Source organism: Lotus japonicus, chromosome 5, assembly GCF_012489685.1.
Source record: "Lotus japonicus ecotype B-129 chromosome 5, LjGifu_v1.2".
Lineage (NCBI taxonomy): Eukaryota > Viridiplantae > Streptophyta > Magnoliopsida > Fabales > Fabaceae > Lotus > Lotus japonicus.
In genome coordinates this window covers 48,122,019-48,148,050 of record NC_080045.1, presented here as the reverse complement: position 1 = coordinate 48,148,050, position 26,032 = coordinate 48,122,019, and the positions used below count along the sequence as shown (strand labels likewise).

The following is a 26,032-nucleotide window of genomic DNA, read 5'->3' as shown; positions in this document are numbered from 1 at the left end:
AGACTTGCATTCTTGAGACTGGTAGGTTTTCTTGTACTTCAGAAATTGTTTTATTACATCTTTGTCCCTAGTTGACCCTTTTGAGCCTTATGGAGATTTCCTTGGTATCTATGTTTAATGGGCTGGTTGTTTGGAGGATTCAATGGGGAGTTGTGGTTCTTAACTCTTAATGGAGCTAGTTTATAAAAAATGCAATTGTCTCTTGCCCCATAGAAAAAATTGAAAAAAGTCAAAAGAAAAAAAATGAGCTCCATGGAATGGGTGGAGTTCCAAAAAAAAAAGAAAAAAATTCTGAAACAAAAGGGGGTTAAGAGACTTGTTTGCTAAGTATCAATTGCTTTAAGCTCCGGTTTTCATGAAGGACCACACTCAAAATCTTGTGCAACCTTAGTCTTCCTTAGGGACCACCTACCATGTGCTTTACCTAGCCAACATCATAACCCTTTTGAAGTCTCATTCAATAATGCATTGTCAACTTTAGTTGCTCTTGAGGAAATGATTCTCAGAACCTATGAACTTGCTTTTGTGCTCAGTGCACTAAACAATTGTCTCATGCTAGGATGCTAGTTCTAAATGCTTCTCATAGTGGACTCTAATTCTTCTTTATCTAAGAGTAGCATGAATTTGATTGTTGAATCTTTCTCTTGGAACTAACTGCATTTACTTGATCCCCCAGTTTTCTAAAACAGTATCCCTCTTTTGGCATGTGTGTTGGGAGCAATTCTTTGTGCTTGAGGGCAAGCTAATCTTAGTGACGCTCGAGGGCGAGCTGTCGTTGAGTATAGTGGTGTGATGACCCGGGTTTGTATGATGTTTTTAGGGTTTTTCCTTGTAGGTTTTGAGTCTTTTTCTTGTGTCTCATATAGTGTTTCATGCATTCTCATGCATTTTTATTCTTTTCTTTAGTCTTTATTTTGTTTTGGTAATTTAGTAGTTTTATAGGTAGTTTTCTTGCATTTTAAGTAAAGTTTAGGACTTGCATGATTTTCTTTTGTTTTATGAAGGACCTCTTGTGCTAATGAGCTCTTGGAGCTTCTAGAATCTTCCTTGACTTGTTGGTTAGGTTTGGAGAGCAGAAACTGAAGGAGAAAGAAGGCCAAGAAGCATGGAATTGATGGAGAACTTAAAGAGGATTGAAAAGAGGAGTTTCAGAAGCCAAAAAGTCATTTTCAGGCGAGCTTAAGCGCCTAGGCGCTGGGAATGGGCGCCTAGGCGCCAATTAGGTCCAGAGGCATGTTTTTCAACATGCAATTGGCGCTCAGGCGCTCTGAATTGGCGCCTGAGCACCCAACCTCGTTTATTTTGCCTATAAATAGGATTTTAGTCATTTTCTTTTGTAATCTTGGATACTACTTTCATTTTTACATAAACTCAGAGGTAGAGGAGCTTCTAGGAGACTGTGAGAGGGCTTCTAAGCTTGTAATTCAGGTTTTTACTTGCCATGCTTGGCTAATCTCTCTTCCATTGCTTTGGATTTCTTTGTAAGACTTTTTATATTTGAGTTATAATCTTAAGTTCTTTCCCACATGTTCTTCTTCTTCCCTTGAATCCCATTTTCTGAATTTCAATCTAAGCTTGTATGCATGCTTGCTTTATACTATTCTATAATCAGAACGGAAGTTTGTTATAGATTAGGGAACTGATTTGGGATTACCCCTTCTATACTTGCTACTAGGAATAGAGGAAGGGTTGGGGTTTGATGGCCTGAAATTGCATGATCTAAAACCTCATATAAATGACTAAGTACACAAGGAATTGGGCTTAGCTTTTAGTATGAGAGAATTGCTTATGTGAGGAATCAATAAGTGAGTAACTAGGCTATATCATCAAGGAGAGATCCATGAGAACATGTGCTTAGAATGATGTACTTGAATTGACAAGTTGAACAAGAACCCAAAGCATGTTATTATTTTCTGAATTGTCTTTTTATTTTTCCTTTTCCTTATTACTACTTCAACATATCTCTTATTCAATAATACAAACCTTCAAACTCAAAGCTTGAACCGAATCTATTCACTCACAATCCCTGTGGTTCGATATTTAAAACCGGGTGGATTCCGTACACGTGCGGATTTACCAACAAGTTTTTGGCGCCGTTGCCGGGGATTGTTTGTGATTTTTGGTTTGAGTTACGAGTTTGAGGTAAAGTCTACCTAAGACTCAAACTTAGGGCTGAATGGGAGACAACCCATATTTCTTTTTTCTGTTTTACGTTTTGTTTCTTCTGTTTTTTTTTTCCAGGAAATAAAAAGGATACAATGGCGCTCGAGCGGTGGCAATTAGCTCTTGAGCACCTTGTTTTCCAGCAGTTGAAAGACCAAAGGAGAACACTTGGAGCACTCAATCACTTGAAAGGAGGTTCTTTTCTTACTCTGAGTTTTAGTCCATGCATTTTTAGAATATTTTTCTTTTATAGATTTTGTTTAACTTTTTTTATCATGCATTTTTTTTATAGAGTCTTTTGTACCTTGTTCTTTATTCCTTATACTCAAATGACATGTTCCCAAGTCTTGCTCACTCACATGATGCTGGTTTTGAAAATGTTTTTAAGTGGATACTTTGTGCTTTCTTTTGGGGAGTGATTGTATGTTAGGGAAAGAGAGGGAGAGACTTCGGTCTTCTGAGTGTTGTCTTGAGGATAGAGTTGATGTGAGTCCACAAGGGTCCATCTTTGACCCTTCACTATATAATTTCCCTGGAGGATCCTGACTCACTTGCACTTCTTGGTTCTGTGTTTCATTTTATGCCTCCTTGAGTGTAGCTTTAGGAGACTTGCATTCTTGAGACTGGTAGGTTTTCTTGTACTTCAGAAATTATTTTATTACATCTTTGTCCCTAGTTGACCCTTTTGAGCCTTATGGAGATTTCCTTGGTATCTATGTTTAATGGGCTGGTTGTTTGGAGGATTCAATGGGGAGTTGTGGTTCTTAACTCTTAATGGAGCTAGTTTATAAAAAATGCAATTGTCTCTTGCCCCAGAGAAAAAAATTGAAAAAAGTCAAAAGAAAAAAAATGAGCTCCATGGAATGGGTGGAGTTCCAAAAAAAAAAGAAAAAAATTCTGAAACAAAAGGGGGTTAAGAGACTTGTTTGCTAAGTATCAATTGCTTTAAGCTCCGGTTTTCATGAAGGACCACACTCAAAATCTTGTGCAACCTTAGTCTTCCTTAGGGACCACCTACCATGTGCTTTACCTAGCCAACATCATAACCCTTTTGAAGTCTCATTCAATAATGCATTGTCAACTTTAGTTGCTCTTGAGGAAATGATTCTCAGAACCTATGAACTTGCTTTTGTGCTCAGTGCACTAAACAATTGTATCATGCTAGGATGCTAGTTCTAAATGCTTCTCATAGTGGACTCTAATTCTTCTTTATCTAAGAGTAGCATGAAGTTGATTGTTGAATCTTTCTCTTGGAACTAACTGCATTTACTTGATCCCCCAGTTTTCTAAAACAGTATCCCTCTTTTGGCATGTGTGTTGGGAGCAATTCTTTGTGCTTGAGGGCAAGCTAATCTTAGTGACGCTCGAGGGCGAGCTGTCATTGAGTATAGTGGTGTGATGACCCGGGTTTGTATGATGTTTTTAGGGTTTTTCCTTGTAGGTTTTGAGTCTTTTTCTTGTGTCTCATGTAGTGTTTCATGCATTCTCATGCATTTTTATTCTTTTCTTTAGTCTTTATTTTGTTTTGGTAATTTAGTAGTTTTATAGGTAGTTTTCTTGCATTTTAAATAAAGTTTAGGACTTGCATGATTTTCTTTTGTTTTATGAAGGAGCTCTTGTGCTAATGAGCTCTTGGAGCTTCTAGAATCTTCCTTGACTTGTTGGTTAGGTTTGGAGAGCAGAAACTGAAGGAGAAAGAAGGCCAAGAAGCATGGAATTGATGGAGAACTTAAAGAGGATTGAAAGAGGAGTTTCAGAAGCCAAAAAGTCATTTTCAGGCGAGCTTAAGCGCCTAGGCGCTGGGAATGGGCGCCTAGGCGCCAATTAGGTCCAGAGGCATGTTTTTCAACATGCAATTGGCGCTCAGGCGCTCTGAATTGGCGCCTGAGCGCCCAACCTCGTTTATTTTGCCTATAAATAGGATTTTAGTCATTTTCTTTTGTAATCTTGGATACTACTTTCATTTTTACATAAACTCAGAGGTAGAGGAGCTTCTAGGAGAGTGTGAGAGGGCTTCTAAGCTTGTAATTCAGGTTTTTACTTGCCATGCTTGGCTAATCTCTCTTCCATTGCTTTGGATTTCTTTGTAAGACTTTTTATATTTGAGTTATAATCTTAAGTTCTTTCCCACATGTTCTTCTTCTTCCCTTGAATCCCATTTTCTGAATTTCAATCTAAGCTTGTATGCATGCTTGCTTTATACTATTCTATAATCAGAACGGAAGTTTGTTATAGATTAGGGAACTGATTTGGGATTACCCATTCTATACTTGCTACTAGGAATAGAGGAAGGGTTGGGGTTTGATGGCCTGAAATTGCATGATCTAAAACCTCATATAAATGACTAAGTACACAAGGAATTGGGCTTAGCTTTTAGTATGAGAGAATTGCTTATGTGAGGAATCAATAAGTGAGTAACTAGGCTATATCATCAAGGAGAGATCCATGAGAACATGTGCTTAGAATGATGTACTTGAATTGACTAGTTGAACAAGAACCCAAAGCATGTTATTATTTTATGAATTGTCTTTTTATTTTTCCTTTTCCTTATTACTACTTCAACATATCTCTTATTCAATAATACAAACCTTCAAACTCAAAGCTTGAACCGAATCTATTCACTCACAATCCCTGTGGTTCGATATTTAAAACCGGGTGGATTCCGTACACTTGCGGATTTACCAACAAATAAGAAGAAGAGAAGAATAATTATAGAGGAATCCTCTGAAGAGACTGATCCCTCTGATGGTGTTGATCAGAGGAAGAAGAATGAAAAGCCTAAGAGGAAGCATGAGGAACCCTCCAAGCCAGATGCTCCATCTGATGGTGATAATGATGATGCTCCTCCACCAAAGAAGTCAAAGAAGCAAGTGAGAATTGTGGAGCAGCCAACTCGTGTGGAACCAGCTCTTGAAGTAACCAGAACTGAAGCTTTTGCCAGGGTTACTCGGTCTGCAGTGAAATCATCAAGTAAGCCTGTTGTTTCATTTATTGATGATGATTTAAGCTCATTTGATGCACTCCCAATTTCTGCCCTTCTTAACCGCACTGCTACCCCACTCTCTCCCATTCAAGAGTCTCAACCAGCTGAACAAAACCCCTCTCCAACTACTTCACCTAGATCTTCATTCTTTCAACCCTCTCATGAAGAATCACCTCTTTGGAATATGCTTCAGACACCTAGACCCTCTGAACCTACCTCACCTATAACCATTCAATATAACCCCTAAGCCTCTGAACCCATTATTTCTGACCAATCTCACCATGAACCCAGAACCTCTGATCACTCTGTCCTCAGAGCATCAGATCATCCTGCTCGCAGAACAAATGATACAGACACTACAACTCCTTGTCCCTCTGTATCCTTTCCCATAAATGTTTCCGATTCCTCACCCTCAAATAACTCTGAATCCATTCGCCAATTTGATCAAATTGCGAAACAGAAAGAGTCTGTTATCCCTGAGTACTATCAGACCATTCCAAGCCTAAAGAAATATCCTGGACCTAGGCCAGAACGTCTAGTTGATCAAGATCATCCCATTCCAGTAGTACCTTTGAATGCAGCATCTCCTTCATCTCTTCCTGTACAACCAGCAATTCCCTTACAACCAGAACATGTCCAACCAGAAAACTCCGTCTCTAACCATTCCTCGGTTAGATCTCCAAACCTTGAGGTTGAGACCTCTCAACCAAACCTTGAGATCAACACATCAAACGTCCAAACTTTAGATGTTGGCTCTCCTCAAGGTGCTTCTGAAGCAAATAGCAGTAATCACCCCACTTCTCCTGAAACCAATCTCTCCATTGTTCCCTATACATATCTCAAACCCAACTCCCTTCTTGAGTGCATCAGTGTGTTTAATTATGAAGCATCATTAATGGTTCGCAATGTGCAAGGTCACACTGACCTTCATGAGAACCCTGACTCTGTTGCTAAAGAATGGGATCATCTGTGTGATTGGATGATTGCTCAAGTTCCTATTATGATGAGTCATCTCACTGCTGAAAGGGATCAGAGGATTGAAGCTGCCAGACAGCGTTTCAACAGAAGGGTGGCTATGCATGAACAACAACTAAGGGTTGAGTTACTTGAAGCTATTGAGGCAGTAAGAAAGAAGAAAGAACAAGCAGAAGAAGCTGCACGTCTAGAAGCTGAACAAATTGAGAATGCAAAGTTAGAAGCTGAAAGGCTACAAGATGAAGCTGATGCTCTCAGAGGTCAAGTTCTTGCTCCAGTGCCTTTCACAAGTGCTGCTTCACACTCCACTCAAACTCCTCACTCTGCTCAGGATGTTCCATCCACTTCTACTCAGCCAAGTTCTTCCAGACTTGCTATTTTGGAACAACGTCTTAACACTCATGAGACTCTCCTGTTCAGCATGAATGAAGCTATTCAAGAGCTCCTTCGCCGCACTGCAAAACCTTAGTTTTTAGGATCTCTCTTGTTTTCTTCTTTGTTTGATAAACTTTATGTTATATGTTTTTCTTTGCTTTTAGTTATTTGCTTCTATATACTATGTCTATTTATTGCCTTATGTGATTATTTATTTCATGTTTCTTCTTGCATTTAACACAACATATTTCTGAAATTTTTTCTTTTATATATATAACCAAGCATTACAAATTACACCATCATATTTCTGCACTACTCTAGAATGGAGGATCCTTCTTCATTCTCCTACACTCTTGGCGCTGCTTGATGACCCGGGATTATATGATGTTTTTAGGGTTTTTCCTTGTAGGTTTTGAGTCTTTTTCTTGTGTCTCATGTAGTGTTTCATGCATTCTCATGCATTTTTATTCTTTTCTTGAGTCTTTGTTTTGTTTTGGTAATTTTGTAGTTTTATAGGGAGTTTTCTTGCATTTTAAGTTAAGTTTAGGACTTGCATGATTTTCTTTTGTTTTATGAAGGACCTCTTGTGCTAATGAGCTCTTGGAGCTTCTAGAATCTTCCTTGACTTGTTGGTTAGGTTTGGAGAGCAGAAACTGAAGGAGAAAGAAGGCCAAGAAGCATGGAATTGATGAAGAACTTAAAGAGGATTGAAAAGAGGAGTTTCAGAAGCCAAAAAGTCCTTTTCAGGCGAGCTTAAGCGCCTAGGCGCTGGGAATGGGCGCCTAGGCGCCAATTACCTTCCAGAGGCCATATTTCAGAATGGAATTGGCGCTCAGGCGCTCTGAATTGGCGCCTGAGCGCCCAGAACAGCCCAACCTCGTTTATTTTTGCCTATAAATAGGATTTTAGTCATTTTCTTTTGCAATTTTGGATACTTTGTAAAATTCAGAGGTAGAGGATCATCTAGGAGAGGGAGAGAAGGCTTCCAAGCTTGTGTTCAAGGTTCTTAGCCAAGCATGGCTCTTGCCATGCTTGGCTAATCTCTCTTCTTTTACTTTGGATTTCTTGTAAGACTTTTCCTTTTAAGTTATAATCTTAAGTTCTTTCCCACATGTTCTTCTTCTTTCCTTGAATCCCATATCCATGCTTTATGTTTCAAGTTAGAACATGTGCTAGCTTTATACTATTCTATAATCAGAACGGAAGTTTGTTATAGATTAGGGAACCGATTTGGGATTACCCCTTCTATGCTTGCTACTAGGAATAGAGGAAGGGTTGGGGTTTGATGGCCTGAATTTGCATGATCTAAAACCTCATATAAATGACTAAGTACACAAGGAATTGGGCTTAGCTTTTAGTATGAGAGAATTGCTTATGTGAGGAATCAATAAGTGAGTAACTAGGCTATATCATCAAGGAGAGATTCATGAGAACATGTGCTTAGAATGATGTGCTTGAATTGATTAGTTGAGCAAGAACCCAAAGTAAATCACTCTTTCTTTTCATTTTCTGTTTCATTTCTGAGTTTATGTTTATTTTCCCTTTTTACTACTTCGACATTTCATCATTTCAATAATACAAACCTTCAAACTCAAAGCTTGAACCGAATCTTTTTTTACTCACAATCCCTGTGGTTCGATATTTAAAACCGGTGGATTCCGTACTCTTGCGGATTTACCAACAAGTTTTTGGCGCCGTTGCCGGGGATTGTTTGTGATTTTTGGTTTGAGTTACGAGTTTGAAGTTTAGTCTACCTAAGACTTAAACTTAGGGCTGAATGGGAGACAACCCATGTTTTTTTTTCTGTTTTACGTTTTGTCTTCTGTTTTGTTTTTCAGGAAATAAAAGCCATTGGAGAACACTTGGACGCACTCAATCACTTGAAATGAGGTTTGTAACGCCCCGATTTCTCGAGTGTTACTCAGTAACTAATTAACCCATTTTCGTAAAGAGTTTTCGTCGATTCACTTATTAATCTTCAATTAATGACAAACCTTTCATTTTACGAAAACTCTTGAAACATAACCTTTCCAAAAACACGCGGAAGTAACCAACATCGTAAAACTTTTTAAATAACCAACTGTAAAGAGTACGAATCAAAGGCCTGAATGAAAATAAAGATTACATCAAAACTTGTTCATTCGAATTTAAGCAATAAAATTGTTCGATACCAACACTTCGGAAACTCTCAACCCCAACAGAAAACAAAAGACTCTCAACCAAAACCCTATTCCTTAGCCTCTTCCTCTTCCTCTGAAGTGTAGTCGTCCTCCGGTATTGGCACGTCACGTAGCATCAACTCCCAAGAATGAGTCATCGCCATTATCTTCACGACCATCTACCCCCCCCAAATAAACACATAGCAAACAAGCAGGGTCAGGTCCAACAAAAAGAATGATAATGACAAAATCAACAACAACATATATAATATAAGTACATTATATGTCTTTTATGGGAAAGAGTCAGTTACTAACGGAATCTCACTTTACACAACCACCTTTCACCTTGGATCCAACACCATTCGTCCAGCAGACGAACAACACCATGAGCAAAGCTCACAACATCATGGCGTTCCTTGGAACGACCACAGCACACCATGGGTCAGACACCCACAAGTCATAACATCACGGTTCAAACCGCATTCACCCTCGCGTGCAAGTTATCCGTTTTGTCTCTAACGGAACCATTGTTCTCATGGTCCATAGTCCTAACCAGACCTATGTCCAAATTATTCACATTTACTTGCAAGCGAGTTATAAATTCATTCTCTTGGTGTTTAAGGCTCTAATGTCAATCCTAGAGTCTTATGAGTTAATATCGTATCAGATTACAACGTCAAGAAATAACAGTCACACTAGGAGGAATTACAGCTGGGTGAGCGACCTCCTAAACAAATCACAACTAAACTTCATGCCAAGCATAGAAATAATCAGGGCCTCCCAAATTCACAAATTATTTACAAATTCCAGAGGCTCAGTTTACAGATATCATCATATAAAAATCTCACAAAGGTCCCTAATCACATGTTACTAACATTTCCAACAATTTCTCAAATTTAGTGTTTTTGGACAACAGGTGCAGCGTGTACTAAAACTGGTCTACAGACCGCAATACTTAGCCACAAAATTCACATGATACATGACTGGAAAGATAATTCGAAACTCTACACTTTTATAGTTTATCACTTTTCCATTTGAGATCCAGAATTAGGTGATATTAGGCCTTAAAGCTTGCTGTCCGGTACAGGAAGAACAGCAGGTGCAACAGTCACTAAGATCGACCTCCAGACCTCATTACTAGACCAAAAATTATGTTATTTATATGCATAAAAAGCCAATTCGAAAATCTACAATTTTCCAGTTTATCCCTTTTTCATTTGAGACCCCGAATTAGGTGTAATTAAGCTCCAAAGCTCGCTGTCCAGTACAGGAAACTGGCAGAGATACTTTTGCCTTCAAATTAATTTTTCAACCATTCAAGTCCCAGAGTTTTAAACCATATTCCAGCAGCAAGAACCACATATCATATATCATATATCATGCTTAAATTTCCAGAACCAAGATAACCATCAATTCTAGCACAAAAGGCAGATCTAAGCATATAAATCTTCAATCATTTTAATCAAGCAAAGTCATAGAAGAAACGGTAGTTGTAGTGATGAATAATGGAGAATCATGGCATCAACATTTCATCTCAAATCAGAAGCAAAACATCAAGATCTCAAGGCAGAAAAAAAACAGCAAGCATCATGAACACAAAAGTCTTGCGAAAGCAATCATGTTCATGACTTTTCTCATAGTAAAACATGGCAAATACCCTAGGCAATCTACCCAATCCTAGGACCAGCCCTTTCCTTGGGTTCTTGGTCTGAAAAGAAGAAGAGAATGAAGTTTGGAAGAACAATCTCTTGCTGTCCAAGTCTCCTTCACCTTCCTTCTCCTTCGCGAAACCCTCTCTATTCGCGCTCTCTCCCTTGCTCGCGCGCGTGACCGGCGACAATGGTGGTGGCTTGGGCGGCGGCTCCCTTCTCTTCTCTCACACGTTCTCTCTTTGTTTTTCACGTGAAGGTGCTGTAGTGTATCTCTGTTTTCTGATTGTGGAAGAATAGGGTTTCCCCCCTTGGCTAAAATCCCATGCAACCCACAAGTGGGCTAGGGTTTTGTTTTCCACAAGCCCGACCCAAGTCCAACCTTAACCCACCAGTCTAATTACCTAATCAGACCTGAAACTTACTAAAACCTAAGCCCTCAAAGGTAAATTCATAATTAAATTCGGACTTAGAAGAAAAACAATGTAATAATCCCGCTGGCACTGTACAGCCGGAACTACGTTCACTAAAACGGGGATATCTGGAGCTACAGATATCGGATCGACACGAAACCACTTGGAGAATTTTCTAGACTTGAAGGGCTACAACTCTCATGAAGGAAGTTTTCCCAAATGAAGTCTTTAAGACCCTCTAAAAATTCACACAAGTTGACAGTTCTAAACTGCCAGTTATCAAACATAGCCAAAAACTTCAATTTTATTCAAACTTCCATAAAATTGTTCCAAATTGAACTTAGGGCCTTACAAGGTTCTTGTCTTACTCTGAGTTTAGTTCATGCATTTTTGCATATTTTTCTTTTGTAGATTTTTGTTTTTGTTTATCTTTATTGATCATGCATAGAGTCTTTTAAACCTTGGTCATTACTTTCTTATACTCAAATGACATGTTCCCAAGTCTTGCTCACTTACATGATGCTGGTTTTGAAAATGTTTTTATGTGGATACTTTGTGCTTTCTTTTGGGGAGTGATTGTATGTGTGGGAAAGAGAGGACGAGACTTTTGTCTTCTAAGTGTTGTCTTGAGGATATAGTTGATGTGAGTCCACAAGGGTCCATCTTTGACCCTTCACTATATAATTTCCCTGGAGGATCCTGACTCACTTGCACTTCTTGGTTCTGTGTTTCATTTTATGCCTCCTTGAGTGTAGCTTTAGGAGACTTGCATTCTTGAGACTGGTAGGTTTTCTTGTACTTCAGAAATTGTTTTATAACATCTTTGTCCCTAGTTGACCCTTTTGAGCCTTATGGAGAATTCTTTGTTACCTTTGTTATTTGGGCTGGTTGTTTGGTTGGAAAAATGGGGAGTTGTGGTTCTTAACTCTCAATGGAGCTAGTTTATAGAAAATGTAATTGTCTCTTGCCCCAAAGAAAAAATTCAAAAAATTCAAAAGATGAACTCCATGGCCGGATGGAGTTCCAAAAAAGTCAAAAGAAAAAATGAACTCCATGGAATGGGTGGAGTTCCCAAAAAAAAAGAAAAAAAAATTCTAAAACAAAAGGGGGTTAAGAGACTTGAGTGCTAAGTATCAATAACTTGAAAGCTCCGGAATTCCAAATTGGACCACACTCAAATTTTGTGCAGCCTTAGTCTTCCTTAGGGACCACCTACCTTGTGCTTTACCTAGCCAACGTTACAACCCTTTTGAAGTCTCATTGAATAATGCATTGTCAACTTTAGTTGCTCTTGAGTGAATGATTCTCAGAACCTATGAACTTGCTTTTGTGCTCAGTGCACTAAACAATTGTCTCATGCTAGGATGTTAGCTCTAAATGCTTCTCATATTGGACTCTAATTCTTCTTTATCTAAGAGTAGCATGAAGTTGATTGTTGAATTTTTCTCTTGAAACTAACTACATTCACTTGATCCCCCGGTTTTCTAAAACAGTATCCCTCTTTTGGCATGTGTGTTGGGAGCAATTCTTTGCGCTTGAGGGCAAGCTAATCTTAGTGACGCTCGAGGGCGAGCTGTCGTTGAGTATAGTGGTGTGATGACCCGGGTTTATATGATGTTTTTAGGGTTTTTCCTTGTAGGTTTTGAGTTTTTTTCTTGTGTCTCATGTAGTGTTTCATGCATTCTCATGCATTTTTATTCTTTTCTTGAGTCTTTGTTTTGTTTTGGTAATTTTGTAGTTTTATGTGAGTTTTCTTGCATTTTAAGTTAAGTTTAGGACTTGCATGATTTTCTTTTGTTTTATGAAGGACCTCTTGTGCTAATGAGCTCTTGGAGCTTCTAGAATCTTCCTTGACTTGTTGGTTAGGTTTGGAGAGCAGAAACTGAAGGAGAAAGAAGGCCAAGAAGCATGGAATTGATGAAGAACTTAAAGAGGATTGAAAAGAGGAGTTTCAGAAGCCAAAATGTCCTTTTCAGGCGCTCTGAATTCGCGCCTGAGCGCCCAGAACAGCTCAGCCTCGTTTATTTTTGCCTATAAATAGGATTTTAGTCATTTTCTTTTGCAATTTTGGATACTTTGTAAAATTCAGAGGTAGAGGATCATCTAGGAGAGGGAGAGAAGGCTTCCAAGCTTGTGTTCAAGGTTCTTAGCCAAGCATGGCTCTTGCCATGCTTGGCTAATCTCTCTTCTTTTACTTTGGATTTCTTGTAAGACTTTTCCTTTTAAGTTATAATCTTAAGTTCTTTCCCACATGTTCTTCTTCTTTCCTTGAATCCCATATCCATGCTTTATGTTTCAAGTTAGAACATGTGCTAGCTTTATACTATTCTATAATCAGAACGGAAGTTTGTTATAGATTAGGGAACCGATTTGGGATTACCCCTTCTATGCTTGCTACTAGGAATAGAGGAAGGGTTGGGGTTTGATGGCCTGAATTTGCATGATCTAAAACCTCATATAAATGACTAAGTACACAAGGAATTGGGCTTAGCTTTTAGTATGAGAGAATTGCTTATGTGAGGAATCAATAAGTGAGTAACTAGGCTATATCATCAAGGAGAGATTCATGAGAACATGTGCTTAGAATGATGTGCTTGAATTGATTAGTTGAGCAAGAACCCAAAGTAAATCACTCTTTCTTTTCATTTTCTGTTTCATTTCTGAGTTTATGTTTATTTTCCCTTTTTACTACTTCGACATTTCATCATTTCAATAATACAAACCTTCAAACTCAAAGCTTGAACCGAATCTTTTCATTCACAATCCCTGTGGTTCGATATTTAAAACCGGGTGGATTCCGTACTCTTGCGGATTTACCAACACTGCTCAACTCTCTCTTTCTCCAGACGATCGAGTGTGTACTCTATGTTGCCGAGCCTTTTGCTCAGCTCATCCCTCTCCAGACCCTCTTCCATCGTCTCCAGATCCTTCTCCACTGCTTCTTTTTCTTCCAGCTTGCACAGCTCCTGAATCTCCTCCACGAAGCAGAGGAACTCCTTCAGATCTTTCTCCAATTCTGGACTAAGTTCCTTTTCCAAAAGCGTTGTAGTCAGCTCATGTATGGTTCTCGAACCCTCAGGGTGCCTAACATTGATGAACAAATCTTCATCAAAGGCCTTCTTTCTGAGCTCTTCCAACGCAACGATGTATGATGCCATTTGTGATTCGAAAGTAATCTTGTTGTGAAGCTTACTGCGTTCCTAATCGCTTTATATAAGCATCCTTCTCTCTCCGGAAGTTATTGCTCTTGCAGTTTCTCGAGGATAAGTCTTTGGTAACTGAAGCTTCTCTTTACTCCCGTGGCCGGTGGTAAACGTTCAACATATGCATTACTTCCTTTCTTTAATTTCGCTAATCACTTTTTCATCATTAATTATTTCTCCATCTTTTTGAACTTAGTCCTTCTTTAAGGGGGCGTACCTTGTACTTCAAGCTAAGTTTTTCACACCCCAAGCTTTTTGCTTATGACAAAAAGGGGGAGTATAACCCAGTTTTTGATGTATACGCTGATTAGTGTGATTGTTGTTTCTTTGGAGAATTTAAGAGTGCCACTTTTATGACCATAGATGCGTGTTGGTCAATCCGCAAGTGTACGGAATTCACCCGGTTTTAATTTATCGAACCACGGGGAATTGGTGTGGCAATTCAGTTTAAGCCTCGAGTTCACGGTAGGAAAGCGAGTAAAATTCAGTTTTAAAGGTTGATTGATTGTTGTGATACTTAATTAGAAAGCTAACAAAGACAAGTGTGTGATAATCTATGGTGAGAATGCCTTGGGTTCTTGCTTGACTAATTCAGTTCTAATCAACCTATTCTATCCACAAAACTCCGAGTCTCTCCTTGATGTTCTAGCCTAATCAATCATCTATCGATGCCTCGCATAGACAATCCTCTCAAGCCAAAAGATAAGCACAATTCCTTGATAACCTAAACATTTGCTAAAGGCATTAAGCATGCAATTCAGGCCAACAAACCCCAACCCTTCCTCTATTCCTAGTAGCAAGCATAGAAGAGGTAACCCCACAACAAGTCCCTAATCTATAACAAACTTCCGTTCTATTATAGAAAAGTATAAAGCTAGCACATGTTCTAACTTGAAACATAAAGCATGGATATGGGATTCAAGGGTTTACTCAGAGGATTCATGAATAGAAATAGGAATTAAGATTAAAACATCATAAGTCTTACAAAGAACCCAAAGCAAAAGGGATTTAGCCAAACATGGCTACGAAATCCATACAAGAAAAGAAAGACAAAACCTGGATCATAGGACTTGGAGGAAGCTCCTCAAGTTCTAGAACCCAAACCCTCTCTTCTAACTTATTGAAATATGAGAAAATGACAAAAAGTCCCAAGAGAAATGACAAAAATCCTATTTATAGGCAAAATGGGCGAGTTTTCTGTGTGCCGGGCGCTCAAGCGCCAGTGCCGGGCGTTCAAGCGCCAGGCCTAATTTTTCAGCTTTTTTGCTTCTGCCTCCCTGGCGCTCAGGCGCCCATGTGGGGCGCATGAGCGCCCCAGCTCGCCTGAAAACCTCTTAAACTTCAACTTTAACTGCCTCCATCAAGCCTTTAAACCCCTTGGCCTTCTTCCTTCAGCTGTTACAACCTGATTGCTTGCATAGAAAGACTAGGAACAAAACCAAGAAACTCAAAGGTTAAATTTCACAAAAGTATAAAATGAACTAGGAATTAAACTAAACCCCTAAACTCTACTAAAATACCATTAAAGACCTTATAAAACTATGAAATTACCAAAGCAATGCAAAAGGACTAATAAAGAAAAAAATGCATGAGAATGCATGAAACACTACATGAGACTCAACAAAAAGACTCAAAACCCACAATGAAATGACCCTAAAAACACTACTAAACTAGGGTCATCACACCACTATACTTAACGACAGCTCGCCCTCGAGCGTAAAGAACAACTCGCTTGCCCTCAAGCGCAAGAAATGCTCCCAAAACAAGTGCTCTCAACAAAATACTTATCACAAAAACCGGGGGATATTGAAACTACAGCTGGTTCCAAAAGAAAGACACAACAATCCACTTCATGCCACTTTCAGACAAAGAAGAGTGTAGAGTCCATTATGAGAAACATATAGATCTAAAATTCCTAGGATGAGACATACATTTAGTGCACTGAGCACACAAGCAGTGCATAGGTTCTGGATTTCATTCACTCAAAAGCAACAAAGATCAAACATGCACAAATTCAAAGAGACTTCACAAAGGGTGAAATGTGTGGCTTGGTGAAGTACAAGGTGGTTGGCCCCTAAGGAAGACTAGGCTTCAAAACATATTGAGTGTGGTCCTATTAGTACCCCCCCCGGAGCTTTCAACAACAAACATTTTTTTGCACAAGTCTCTTGACCCCTCTTTTTCAACTTTCTTTTCTTCTATTTCTTCCTTTTTGCAACTCCAACTTGATTAGGAGTCTTTTTTTCTTTTTCTTTTTCTTCTTTTTTCACATGGGGCAAGAGACAATTTCCAACTTTAATTACTAGCTCCAACACAATGCAAGGACCAACACTCCCCAAAATCCAACCTATCATCCATCCCTAATCATTTAGCTAACAAAGAAATCTTCAATAGGCTCAAAAGGGACAACTAGGGACAAATGTTCAAGCCAACAAACTCTGAAGCTCAAAAACCTACAAGTCTCAAGAATTGTGCAAGTATCACAAAGCATGCAAAGTGTGAAATCAATACAGAACCAAGAAGTACGAGTGAGTCAGGATCCTCCAGGAAAATTTTATGGTGAAGGGTCAAAAATGGACCCTTAAGGACTCACACCAACTCTATCCTTAAGAAACACTCGAAAGACCGAAGTCTCCTCCTCTCTTCCCCAAAGCATGCAATCACTCATCCCCAAAAGACAACACAAGTATTCACAAAAACATTTTCAAAACTAGCAACATGATAGAGAGCATAACTACGGGCAAAAACATGTGTGTATAGGGAAGTAACGACCCAAAAAACGACTCTAACTAAACAATGCATGACCAAATAGAAAATGAAGACTACAAAGGAAAAATATGCAAAAAATTCATGAGCTAAACCAAGGGAAAGAGTCGACCTCCTTTACAAGTTACCATGGAGGCCTTAGACACACCTCCTACTCCATAATTCAGGCTCTCATTCCCTGCAAAATGCAACAAACAAACAAGCAAAGTAAAACAAGACTTGGGTTGTCTCCCAAGCAGCCCTAAGTTATAGTCCTAGGTGGAATCTCCTTCCTTTGGTGTTAGGAAGGAAATTCCTTACCATCAATCTTCCTTCCACATGTGCAAGGTAGGAACCTTGCACAAAACTTTTGGAACAACTCCTCCCAAGAGAGGGTATCGTCTAAACTATCGTACCAAATCCTTGCTCCCACCTTCAAGGAGTGAGGGAAGAGCTTAATCATGAACTCATCACTAGTCACACCTTCCATATTTACAAGGTGACTAGCTTGAGTGAATCGGGCCATGTGGTCTTGGAAATTCTCCTCTTGAGACCCCCCATACTTGTTTTCACTAACAAGCTTGATGAGAGCTTGATTAAGCTCAACATCTTTTTCACTTAACTTGGGGGTCTCCTTTGAAGACCTGGACAAGCTTTTGATCATATCACAAACAAAACCATCATTAAGGTTAGTTTGCAAATTAGGATTGAAAACCGAAAATCTTACCTTGTCCTCACCTACTCTAAGAATGAGCTGACCCTTATCAACATCGATCTTAGCCCTGCCAGTGGCTAAGAAGGGTCGGCCAAGAATGAGAGGAATCTTCGCATCCTCCTCCATGTCCAGCACCACAAAATCAACTGGGAACACGTACTTATCAACCTTAACCATCAAATCTTCAATGATCCCATAAGGTGTTTTTAGGGATCGGTCCGCCATTTGTAAGGAGAGCATGGTCGGGGTGACCTCTCCTAAGTTCAGCCTTCTAAACATGCTAAGCGGCATCAAGTTGATGCTCGCTCCCAAATCACACAAGGCTTCAACAACAGTCAACCCCTCGATCTCCACTGGGATAGTAAAACTCCCAGGATCCCTTCTCTTCTTAGGCATTTTTCTTTGCAAAATGGCACTACACTCCTCGGTCATCATGATAGTTTCATCAACCTCACTCAACTTCCTTCTCTTACTTAAAATGTCCTTCATGAACATAGCATAGATAGGCATTTGCTCCAAAGCATCGGAAAAAGGGATATCAATATGGAGTTTCTTAAAAACATCCATAAATTTTGAAAACTTTTTATCCAAATTCTTTTTAACCAATGCTTTAGGAAATGGAACTTTGCCAAGTTCAGGAATAGGATCATTCATCACTCTAGTTTTTATAGGAACACTCACTTCCTCCTCAACTATTTTCTCACTTTTTCCCTCAATTTGCTTTTTTAACTCATGTAACACTCTCCCACTCCTAGTGGTAACAATAGCAGAATTTTCTTGTTCGGGATTGGGGATAGTATCGGAAGGAAATTTACCTTGAGGCCTTTCGGCAATTTGCTTGGCTAGCTGGCCAAGTTGGTTCTCCAAGTTCTTGACAGCCGCCTCTTGGTTCTTTTGGTTGTTGTTCATGCGGTTGATGCAACTCTCCAATAGCTCCTCTAAGCTCTTCTTGCCACCATCATTTTCACCAACTTGCTCTTGGACTTGTTGAGAAAGTCCAGAGCTTTGACCTCGGAAACCCTGACTAGTAATGGTGCAAAATTCACTAACATTGGGCCCTCCAATAGCCACACACTCCACTTTGGCTGCTGTAGCACCGACCAAATTGGTCGCCTTTATGTGATTTTGAATCTCCGCAATTCGTTCGGAGAGTTACTTGTTGGAGGCCAAGAGCTTGTCGTAAGCTTCCACTTCAAGCTTACTCCTTCGGGTTTGGCGATCATTTTCAGAGTTCATGGCTTTCGCTGCCATCTTTTCTATTAAGTCATACCCCGCTTGTGGGGGAAGAGCATCGAACTCGCCATTTGAAGCCGCATCTAGGCCAAACCTCCAAGAGTATTGTAGACCATCATAAAATGTTGCAACCAATTCAGCTTGGGTGAGATTGTGTTGAGGACATTTCCTCAAGAGCTTCTTGAAGCGCTCCCAAGCTTCATAGAGATTTTCTTCAGTGGGTTGCACAAAATTCATGATGTCTTTTTTCAATTTCCTCAAAAGGGCTCTTGGGAAGAACCTTGTTGTGAACTTTTCCGCTAAGTCTTCCCAAGTAGTGATGCTCCCTTGAGGTTGAGAATTCAGCCATTCCTCAGCGGTGTCCTTCAAAGAAAATGGAAACAAGCTCAACCGAATGAAGGTATGAAAAACGGTAGAAAGGGGGGGTTTGAATAACGTTTTCAGTATAAAACTTCCACCTTAAAGATTTTGACAAATCTTTTAAGAACTTAAGTGCTAAAGATAAGAGATAGAAAAGCACACAAGGATTTTATCCTGGTTCACTTGATAAATCACTCAAGCTACTCCAGTCCACCCGTTAAGGTGATTTCTTCCTTCTTAGAATGAAGGCAATCCACTAATCAGGTAAGAGTTACAACTGCACTTGAAACCTACAAGTGACTAACAATTACACTGACTTAGCTCACACTAAGATTCACTCTCTTAGTCTTCTCTAGGATCCGATCAACCTTGATCTCCTAAAGGAACTAAACAAACTGTTTATCAAAGAATTGTTTACAAGAGATTTGCTTCTAAAAAGCTAATAGTAAACTCAATGAATTTCAGATGAAAGAAAACTTAGAAGATTTTGAATATGTCTTGCGTATGTGAATGCTTCTAGCCGTTTCTTTCAGTCTTCAGCCTCTTTATATACTCCAAGGATTAGGGTTGAGCGATGCATGGGAAATGCTACCGTTGGAGGGCAGTTCTGGAAAATCCAGCTTCTGCTGTGGCTGAGAACGTTAGGTAGGTCGTCAGGAAGGTACAGTTGCTTTTGTACTTGGATAGCGACGCGACCTTTAAACCTAGGAGACTTCTGATCAGGGGAATGCTTCATATTGGAACTTGTGAAGCCGGTTGATCAGAGTCAGAGGGAAAGCACAGATCCTCTGACCATTGTATCTTTTGATTCTGAACTCAAAGGGAAGAACATGGCCTTCAGAGTTTCTTGCTTCTGGACTTCAGAGTTTCCACTACTCAGCTTCTGTATCTTCAGAGTCTTCTACACCATCAGAACATCTTAACCTTCAGTGTTTCTTGGTTATCAGAACTTCTGGATCTTCAGAGCTTCTAGTGACTGAGTCCTCATCAGAGTTTGTGTAACTTCAGAACTTCAGAAGCTTTTCCACTGTTCATACTGAACATGGTGAATGCGAAAGCGTTGCTTGGGTCACTCTTTATACACAGTGCTTCTGATTTGTGTGATGAGGTCAAAGCCTGTAAATAGCACACTCAGAAAAACACGTTAGAGTACCACAATTGTTCATATCAAAAGGTTAACTTGTAATCATCAAAACATAGAGTTGTACTACTAGATCAAAACTTTGATCTTACAATCTCCCCCTTTTTGATGATGACAAAACTAAGATTTTTGATGAACAATTCTTAAACATTAAACTGAATTCACTCAGAGTTTAGAGATATAGAATAATACTTATCCTGATGTGAATAGTTTATCTTGCTCATTCTGAATTCAAGTCACTGCTTGATTCTGAGCTTAGCTCCCCCTGAATCTAATACTTGATGAAAACGTTAGTAAAGTCTAGATTCTGAGCTAAATGATATAAGAGTTCAGAGTGAAAAACTTAGACATAGATGAAAAACGAATAATCAGAGCGCATAAGTAATCAGAGTCACGGACAGGGTATCAGAGTCTTGAGTATCAGAGTCAACTTAGAATCACTTCAGAAGAAGTGAAATGTATTCCTTGTATTTGCCCAGTGACATATCTATGGTCATGAAGGTGGAACTCGCAAATTCTCCAAAAGAAAAAATAAATCACACTAACACATCTTACACATCAAAAACTGGGTTTACTCCCCCTTTTTGTCATAAGCAAAAAGCTTGGGCTGTGAAAAACTTAGCTTGAAGTACAAGGTACTCCCCCTTAGAGAAGGTCTAAGTTTAAAGAAAAAGAAAACGATGCAAGAATCAGAGTTAGGCGAAATAAATAGAAGAGTTAATGCAAGAGAAGAACGTTTACCACCGGTCAAGTGAGTAAAGAGAAGGGTCAGTTACCAAGAACTTAACCTCGAGAAACTGTAGGAGCATTAACTTTCAGAGAGAAAGTGAAGCCTATATAAAGCGTTGGAGAGAAAAGTAAGCTTCACACCTCGAGCAATTTTCAGTAAAGAAAAAAAATGGCATCATACATCGTAGCACTAGAAAAGCTGAGGAAGAAGGCCTTTGAAGAGGACTTGTTCCTGAACATCAGGCATCCAGAGGGTGCAACGACCATCGCGGAGCTGACACGGACACTGCTGGAAGAGGACCTGCGTTCAGAGTTGAAGAGAGACCTGAAGGAATTTCTTGCCTTCGTGGAGGAGGTGCAAGAACTCAGCCGGCTTGAACTCAAGCTGCAGGAAGAGAAAGAAAGTTTGGAAGAGAAGCTCAATACCGCAGAAGAGAGTCTGGAGAGGGATGAGCTTAAGGACAGGCTCAGCAACATCCAGTATGCACTGGATCGTCTGGAGAAGGATAGGTCAGAGCAGCGCCAGGAGTGCAGAAGAATGAGGAGAGATCCTCCATTCTAGATTTAGGGAAAAAAATGTAAACAGAACGAATGTATGATGTAAACAGAAAAATATTATGAATAAAAGGATTTTTGCAAACATATGTGACATGAATATATATAGATATGCATATATAATCACAAACGAACAAAGTAGAATAAATAAATAAGAAGAAACAGAGTTTAACAAGAAAATAAAACAACGTTAAAGAAAGAAAAAACGAGGAGATCCTAAAAAACTAAGGTTTATCAGTGCGTCGCAGAAGTTCCATCATCATGTGCTTCATCTCAATCAGCATGGATTCATGAATGTCAAGACGTTGTTCCATGATGTCGAGTCTGGATGAGCTGGACTGAGTAGAACTGGAAGGAACATTCTGAGCAGCTTGAGGATCTGGAATGGAAGCAGAAGCATCAGGAGTAAATACTACTGGTGCAAGTGCTTGGCATCTAAGAGCTTCAGCCTCAGCTTCAAGTCGCTCTGCCTCAAGTCTGGCTTGTTCAGCTTGAGCTGCTGCTAGACGTGCAGCTTCTTCTGCTTGAGCTTTCTTTCTCTTGGCTTCTTCAATAGCTTCGAGAAGCTTCTGTCTCTGTTCTTGTTCATGAAGAGCCACCCGTCGAGCAAACCTTTGCTTTGCAGCCTCAATGCTCTGACTTCCCTCTGCATGCAGGAGCTGCATCATAATTGGAACTTGAGCCACTAGCCAAGTGCCCAGATTGTTCCACTCATCAGCCACACGTTCAGCATTCTCACTGAGGTCAGTCTGACCGTGCACATTGCGTAGCATCATAGAAGCTTCATGATAGAAAGTATTGATGCACTCAGAGAGAGATGTGGGTCGGAGGTGAGTGTAGGGAATGATGGAGAGGTTGGGTTCAGGAGAGGCTAGGTGGTTGCTGCTGTGAGCTTCAGAGGCACCTTGTGGAGAACCAATGTTAAATGGTTGAGCATTGGGTTCAGAGGTTCCAAGGTGAGGGTCTGAAGTTTCAACCAGAGGATGGGGTGATCTAACCGAGGATTGGTTAGACACTGATTGTTCGGGTTCAGGTTCTGGTTGAATAGGCTCTTGTTGGTCTGGGGCAAGGTGAGCTTGTTGAGCCAAAGGGTCTGCCTCTTGTAAAGGATTGGCCAAGAGAGGTTCATCTGGGTCAACTAGACGTTCAGGTCTAGGGCCAGGATATCTCCTAGGGCTTGGACAAGTAAGATAATAATCTTCTAGGGTAGACACCTTTTCTTTTCTTACCTCCATGAATTTTTCTAATGGATTCAGAGTTATTGGAGGGAAAAGAATCAGCAACATGGGTTGGGAAGGATATAGGTGTATAGGCTGTGGAAGAGTCTGTATCCGTGGTTCTGGCAGCAGGACGTGCTAAAGCTCTGGGAACAGAGTGATCAGACGTTCTGGGTTGTGGTTCTGTTTGGTTGGGCTCTGGTTGTTCATGGATGATGGGTTCAGAAGATAATGGGTCGTACGGAATGGTAATAAGAGAGGTTGGTTCTTCTGACCTAGAGGGTTGGTTCTGAAGCAAATTCCAGAGAGGTGCTTCAGTAGGTGAAGGTTGAAAGAATGAAGATCTGGGGGAATGTGGTGGAGAGGTGGTTTGGGCAGCTGGTTGGGATTCAGGAATAGGAGTGAGGGGATTTGAGGAGTGTTTGTGCATAGCAGAAATAGGGAGTGCATCAAATAAATTCAAATCATCATCAGAAGCAAGTGCAGGCTTACTTGAATGTGCTCAGATCCTCTACACATCCAGCATTGACCAGATCTTGCACCAGGTTGCTCTCAATGAGAAAGTCTGAGAGCAGTCTCCCAAAGGGGATGTACTTGATTGCTGACTTGATGGAAGCAGTGGTGCGAGACTTCCGGATGCATTCCTTCAAGTAGGAGAACAGGAAGTAGGGAAGGCAGATCTTCTTCTGATCTTGGATGAAGAACAGCATCACCTTCTGGTTGAAGTTGATGTAGTCTGGAGAACTGCCCTTTGGTCTCTGGTTTATGCAGTGAAGCAGGATCTTGTGCCAGATCCTGAGCTTGGGGTGAAGGTCCATCACCTTGTAACTCGTCTTGCCCGGTTTGAAAGTGGTATACAGGGCCTCGTTGATTGTATTCTTGGTGCTGGGTTTCAGCTTCGATTCCGTGAGTTGGAAACGATACCCAAAAGCAGTGTCTGCTCCCAGCAAGTTCACGAAGGACTTCTCCGTGATGATAATCTTTCTTCCAAGAATGTACGATACCACCTGAGTATCGTCGCAGTCGGCATGCTTCCAGAATTCCTTTACCAGTTTCTCATACACCGGTCCTCGAAGTCTGTTGAAATAATTTCCCCAACCTTGAGCTTGGACTTCAGGACGAAGATCATACCCATTTGCAGCCAGGTTGTCGAGGTTGAATCTCCATTCTGCCAGGACTTGGAGTTCCTCAGGAGCAAATACGCAGTGAATGGCACAGCCCCGTTCTGCAATTGGAACACTCTGCTCTTGAGCTTGACCTTGATCTGATGTCGGATTCTCAGGGCCCCTTTGACCCGTTGCTAGACCGACTACCATGTGAGGGAACTGAGGTGCATCTGCAGTAGATCTTCTTGTTTGTCTCACCATTTTTGAAGTGGTTGAAGGTTTGAGGTAGAAGATGAAGGTTGAAAGATGAAGAGAGATCGAGAGAGAAATCGAGAATAAGCGGTTTTTGAAAAAGCAGAGAGAGCGAGAGTAAAAACCGGAAGTGATGGAGATCGTGTGTGTATAGTGGGTTTTATCAAATAACCGTTGTTGATTCAAAAAGCACTTTAAGATCAACGGTTGAAAATTAAAGATAGATAGTAACAGTAAAATACACACATCACACACAGGAGAGAAGCATATCTACACGCAATCATAACAGACTGTCACACGGGCACAAGGAACTATGCATCAGAAATTCTGACACACGTGTTGTTGTCTCAGCTTCAGAGTCAGTACCAGTGGGTACACACACTCTGATTGAGTTACCTTCTGGACTAGACATCTTCTGATCAAGAAGTATCATAGTCCATGTTTAGATTTTTCAGAATAAAATTAAATCTATCCTCTGCTAAGGGCTTTGTAAAGATATCTGCCCATTGATGGTCAGTATCAACAAACTTCAGAAGAAGTACGCCCTTCTGTACATAATCTCTAATAAAGTGATACTTTACCTCAATGTGCTTTGCCCTTGAATGCAAGATAGGATTCTTACTTAATGAGATTGCAGCAGTGTTATCACAATAGATTGGGATATTGCTCTCAAGGATCTGATAATCCTCCAGCTGATGTTTCATCCAGAGCATCTGAGTGCTGCATATTACTGCTGAGATATATTCTGCCTCTGCAGTTGATAGTGCAATGGTTGATTGCCTCTTGCTTGCCCATGAGACTAGATTGCTTCCCAGAAATTGACAATTTCCAGAAGTACTTTTTCTCTCTGTTCTATCTCCAGCATAATCAGCATCACAGTAACCTGAAAGCTTATACTCTGATGTTTTCTTATACATCAAGCCAAGGTTAGTGGTGCCTTTCAGATACCTTAGGATCCTCTTAACAGCAGTTAAGTGGGTTTCCCTTGGATCTGATTGGAAACGAGCACATAAATGAACACTAAATAGTATGTCTGGCCTAGATGCAGTTAAGTATAGAAGTGAACCTATCATGCCACGATAGAGCTTCTGACATACTTTACCACTTTTATCTTCTTTCTCCAGAATGCATGTAGGATGCATTGGAGTCTTGGTCACTGTAGATTCCAGCATATTGAACTTCTTCAGAAGTTCTTTAGTGTACTTGCTCTGATGGATATATGTTCCTTCTGGTGTTTGATCAACTTGTATTCCCAGAAAGTACTTTAATTCTCCCATCATACTCATCTCGAATTCAGCCTGCATCATCTCAGAAAATTCTTTGCATAGAGATTGATTAGCAGAACCAAATATAATATCATCAACATAAATTTGCACAATTAAGATATCATCTTTATAAGTCTTGCAAAAAAGAGTTGTATCTACTTTACCCCTTACAAACTCATTCTCCAGAAGGAATGAGCTGAGTCTCTCATACCATGCTCTGGGAGCTTGCTTCAGACCGTAGAGTGATTTCTTCAATTTGAACACATGGTCTGGTTTCTTCTCATCTTCAAAACCTGGGGGTTGATGAACATAGACTTCCTCTGAGATATAACCATTTAGGAAGGCACTCTTTACGTCCATCTGATGTAAAACTATGTTGTGATTTACTGAGAAAGAGATCAACAGTCTGATTGCCTCCAGTCTTGCTACTGGAGCAAATGTTTCAGTGTAGTCTATTCCTTCCTGCTGGCTGTAGCCTTGCGCAACTAGCCTTGCCTTGTTTCTGACTACATCTCCTTTCTCATTCAGCTTGTTTCTGAATACCCATTTCGTTCCAATAACATGGACATTCTCAGGTTTCTTCACTAAGCTCCAAACATCATTCTTAGAGAATTGATTCAATTCTTCTTCCATGGCCAGAATCCAATCCTTGTCCTGAAGAGCTTCATCTATGGACTTGGGTTCAATTAAGGACACCAATCCTTTCAGACTGAGCAAGGTCTCTTCAGAGGGTCTGAAGGCAGATCTGGTTCTGACTGGTTCGTCTTTGTTGCCCAGAATCAATTCCTTAGGGT

The 26,032-nt window shown here is 40.2% G+C and overlaps 1 long non-coding RNA gene and 1 other non-coding gene across 2 annotated transcripts; one reads left to right on the top strand and one right to left on the bottom strand.

Annotated features, from left to right (window-relative positions):
• Positions 1-8,592: 8,592 nt before the first annotated feature.
• On the bottom strand, positions 8,593-10,922 carry LOC130718795 (uncharacterized). The gene is made up of 2 exons (XR_009012795.1): positions 10,313-10,922; positions 8,593-8,834 (listed from the first exon to the last, which is right to left on the bottom strand). It is a non-coding gene; the product is annotated as an uncharacterized LOC130718795 (long non-coding RNA).
• A 7,839-nt stretch (positions 10,923-18,761) lies between these two features.
• Positions 18,762-18,868, top strand: LOC130721738 (small nucleolar RNA R71). The gene has a single exon (XR_009013657.1). It is a non-coding gene; the product is annotated as a small nucleolar RNA R71 (small nucleolar RNA).
• Positions 18,869-26,032: the final 7,164 nt, after the last annotated feature.